The sequence below is a fragment of the Gorilla gorilla genome, chromosome 6 (genome assembly GCF_029281585.2).
Source record: "Gorilla gorilla gorilla isolate KB3781 chromosome 6, NHGRI_mGorGor1-v2.1_pri, whole genome shotgun sequence".
Taxonomy (NCBI): domain Eukaryota; kingdom Metazoa; phylum Chordata; class Mammalia; order Primates; family Hominidae; genus Gorilla; species Gorilla gorilla.
The window spans coordinates 150,979,878-150,984,496 of NC_073230.2; the positions used below are offsets into that span (position 1 = coordinate 150,979,878).

The 4,619-nt window shown below is 38.7% G+C and overlaps 1 pseudogene; it reads left to right on the forward strand.

The window, feature by feature from the left end:
- The first annotated feature begins 369 nt into the window (after positions 1-369).
- On the forward strand, positions 370-1,307 carry LOC115935386 (olfactory receptor 9A1-like; annotated as a pseudogene).
- The last annotated feature ends 3,312 nt before the right edge of the window (positions 1,308-4,619 follow it).

The window sequence follows — 4,619 nt, forward strand, 5'->3', positions numbered from 1 at the left end:
GCGCGGTGGCTCACGCCTGTAATCCCAGCACTTTGGGAGGCCGAGGCGGGTGGATCACGAGGTCAGGAGATCGAGACCATCCTGGCTAACACGGTGAAACCCCGTCTCTACTAAAAATACTAAAAATTAGCCGGGCGTGGTGGCGGGCGCCTGTAGTCCCAGCTACTCGGGAGGCTGAGGCAGGAGAATGGCGAGAACCCAGGAGGCGGAGCTTGCAGTGAGCCGAGATCGCACCACTGCACTCCAGCCTGGGCGACAGAGCGAGACTCCGTCTCAAAAAAAAAAAAAAAAAAAAAAAAAAAAGATGAGAAGCCGTATGAACTCTCTTTTGTTTTCTAGATTTCATGAGTAAAAAGCACTCAGAAGTAAATGTTGGGGAATTACTCTAGCGCCACTGAATTTTTTCTCTTAGGCTTCCCTGGCTCTCAAGAAGTACGCCATATCCTTTTTGCGAACTTCTTGTACGCAGTGACAGTGATGGGAAACATGGTCATCATCGTCACTGTCTGTGTTGATAAACATCTGCAGTCCCCCATGTATTTTTTCCTGGGCCACCTCTGTGTCCTGGAGATCCTGATCACATCCACCGCTGCCCCTTTTATGCTGGGGGGTTGCTGCTTCCAAGCACTCAGATCACGTCTTTGACAGCCTGTGCTGCACAGCTATATTTATACCTTTCTTTGGGTACCTTGGAGTTGGCATTACTGGGAGTGATGGCTGTGGACCGTTATGTGGCTGTGTGTAACCCTTTGAGGTACAACATCATTATGAACAGCAGCACATGTGTCTGGATGGTCATTGTGTCATGGGTGTTTGGGTTCCTTTTTCAAATCTGGCCAGTTTATGCCACTTTTCAGCTTACTTTCTGCAAATCAAGTGTGTTAGATCATTTTTATTGTGACCGAGGACAATTGCTCAAGGTATCCTGTGAGGACACTCTTTTCACAGAGTTTATTCTTTTTCTAATGGCTGTTTTCATTATCATTGGTTCTTTGATCCCTACGATTGTCTCCTACACCTACATCATCTCCACCATCCTCAAGATCCCTTTAGCCTCTGGCTGGAGGAAATCCTTTTCCACTTGTGCCTCCCACTTCACCTGTGTTGTGATCGGCTACGGCAGCTGCTTGTTTTTCTACATGAAACCCAAGCAAACACAGGCAGCCGAGTATAACCAGATAGTGTCACTGCTGGTTTTAGTGGTGACCCCTTTTCTGAACCCTTTTATCTTCACCCTGAGGAATGACAAATTCATACAGGCCTTTGGAGATGGCATGAAACACTGCTGTCAGCTCCTCAGAATTTAGCTCTGTCCTGGGGACCATCCTTATCATGGACTTCAGTAATCTGAAGGTACTAATTTAAATCGAAAATGACAGTTCTCATCATCAAATAGTTTGTAATCTACAAGGGATATTTAGGGCATAGACAATGCCTCACTTCATTATTGGGTGACTTCTATATGGGAAATCAATTTATTCTTTTTAATGTATATAAATACATGTCCCAAAATAAATATGACAAGTGTAAACATCTGAAATACATGAAGATTTTAGAACTCTCAGACTGTGAATGGGAAAAGCAAGAAATGTGATTTATCTGATGTCTGCTGTACTAATTTGATTCTAGATGCCAGAATTATCTTCCCCTTTATTGCCTTATGGTTTCATGGTGTGTTCTCATCGTGTAAGCCTCACTATTGTGTCTCTCAGTGACCTGTGGTCCACCCTCAAGCTTCAAACTTTCAATGTAGTTCATGCCTGCAATGTTCAATGGTGATAGTAACTTTCTATGGGTTTTCTGACTGGAAGTTGTGACAGTGAAGTCACTCCCCCATATTGACTGTTTAGCAATCTTCAGGATGAATGTGTTTTGATACAGGTTTAACCCTAATTTGTACACCTTCTTAGGCATAGATGAAAGGTTTTAGAAAGAAACTTTTTTTTTAACTAATGTCGCCAACATCAAATGAGGGAGCGCAACGGAGGTATGTTCTGGAAGGCGATGTGATAAGGGATAGATGGCTTTGCTGTGTCCTTGGGCTGAGGGTGGATTGGAGAGAGGGCAGAAGGACAGGTGGCCTGTGGCCCCTTTTTCTCTGTCTCACACATTCTTCAACCTTGACATGGTACATTCACCCTCCATGTTCCCTTTGCTATCCCACTTCCTGCTCAGTTTCTTTATTAATTTCATTTATTCTCTCTCTCTCTGTTAGTACCAGATTCATCTCTTTGTTCCTTTTCCCCCTTCATTCACTCACAAAAACCAAGTTTATCAAGCTACCTTCTAGCTCCACACTGAGCTCCCTTAATCCTTATATCTCAGTTTCTCTATTTCCCCATTGTCTCCCTTGTTCCTGTCATACCCACTATTCTCAATTAATATTTCTGTATTGCATGACACAGATTTCTTCTGCATTCTTACACAAGTGATTACACATGTTTGGAGCAACCCAAATGGACATCAAAAGGTGACTACTCATATGATTTATGGCACTTTCATTCAGTTGAACATTACATAACTGTAGGAAGAATGAGGAAGTTTTCTTTGTCATTAAAATAAAGTAGTTCAGGGTACACAGTTGAGAAAGAAAAGCAAAGAGTAGACCAATTTTTTTATGTGTTTCCTTTTTGTAAGAACAAAGCAAAACTCTGTTTATATTTCTATTTGGGTATAGTTGCATGAAGAAATGCCTAGGAGGGAAACCAGGAAATCAGTTATCTTGGGGATGTGTTGGTGGGAATGGCATTCATGGGAATAGTCAGTGAGGGAGGCTGTTTATGATACAGCTGTGTACATTGCTTTCACTGCTACTTCATAATAATGTGTTACCAACTCAAAAATAAAAGACATCATTCTGCTTCTAATTGCCAAGGAAAGTGTGCTTGCTTATCCAAATATCTGATGGTAACAAAGGACATATTTTGACAGAAGAATCTTTAGTAACTCTAGATACTTTGTAATGTTTCTGCAGAGCTGAGTAGTGGTACTGGGAGAATAATAAGAGAGAAGAGATGGAGCTTCACATTTCTCTCATTCCCAGACCTTCACTACTTTTGTAAGACTATTGTTTGGATATCGTGGGGGCTTCTTTTAATTATCCTATGTGTGTTGAAATTATCTTTGTCCAATCTGTTTTGTTTTTACTCTTTGCATCTTAATGAAATCTTTTGTCATATAGAGGTATTCATTTTGCCTTTGTCCAGTTAATTATTACTTTTATGATATATATTTCTGTAATCATTTAAAAAGATTTTTTCTATTCAAATGACTTAACGAAAGTCCGTTGTAATATTTACATGCCCTGACAGAGTAGATGTAACACAATAGTTTTTATTTAAAAAAAGAGAATAATGGGAAAGCATGTGCAAAAGTTTTAAAAAAATATTTTCAGTAATCTTATTGATGGAGATAGTATTCCAGGATGGTTGTGAGTATAATGTGAAATAAAGGAAATGTGTCCTTTATTTCAAATAAATATGGAATATTCTATTTCTTAATATAATATGGAGGAGCTTAGGTAAATCTCTATATATGGGCAGACTCAGTGCCTGTGCTCTCTCTTTCTCTGTCTCTCACTCCTGGCTCTGTTCATTGCCATAACTTAGCAACATTGGCCAATTCGATTACAATGAACATTCCTAGGCCCATATTGTAGTCTTGCAATACAATTTCCTGGTAAGAGAAATCAGGGTTTCTTGGAGAAATGACTGATTCCTCATCTAGGTTGGGGAATCCACAAGATGAACTTGAAAATTCATATCATACCAGATATGAAAGATTACTAGGGTTATATTAGAATACTCAGGACTCAATTAGAGGAGACTTCTACTGGCCAAAGATGAAAGAAGTTGTGCTTCCAGGCTATCAACTATTTTTAAATTTATGAGTTCACAATATTTAAAAAAATAATCACCTTCCAAAGATGATATTTATTGTTCATCAGACCTAAGCTTCTGAACCAACCAACTTATAGAAAACTATGTAGAGAACAGAAAGACACATTGAACTGCACCATGTAGGTGGAATTGGGAGAATGGAGATGATAAGAATTCTACCATAAAAACACCTGAGTTTCTCAACAAATAGATTGGAAAGAGGTGAAAAGGCTGTAGAGAGAATCTGAAGATTAGAATCGATGTAAAGAACATATCAAATAAAAAAAAGTAGAAGACTTTATAGTGTGTGATAATTTAAACTGGAGTGATAAAATCTTTAAGGAATACAAATAAATGATTACTTAAAGGTAAAGATTATCATTACTTCTGAGGATGTGATGAGTGAATTGGAATAGGACACATGAATGGGCTTCTGCAGTTGCTATTAAAATTGTATTTATTGATCCAAGGGGTGGTTGCAAAATAATTTCTTAAGCTATGCATGTGTTCAGTGTAGTGTTTCTATATACGTTTCACTTTAAAATAAAATGATTTAATCTTCTCTATATATTTTAATAGTTTCAATTTCTGATTTTGATATTTATTTAAAAAATAGGTTATTATTTATTTTGGGATAGGTTAAAGGTTAACGACAGGCTGGACCTCTAGAAATCACAGCCTTAGGCAAGAGTTAAGGGCTAAAAGTTCATTTGTGGGTGGGGTGATGCACTTCTACTATGG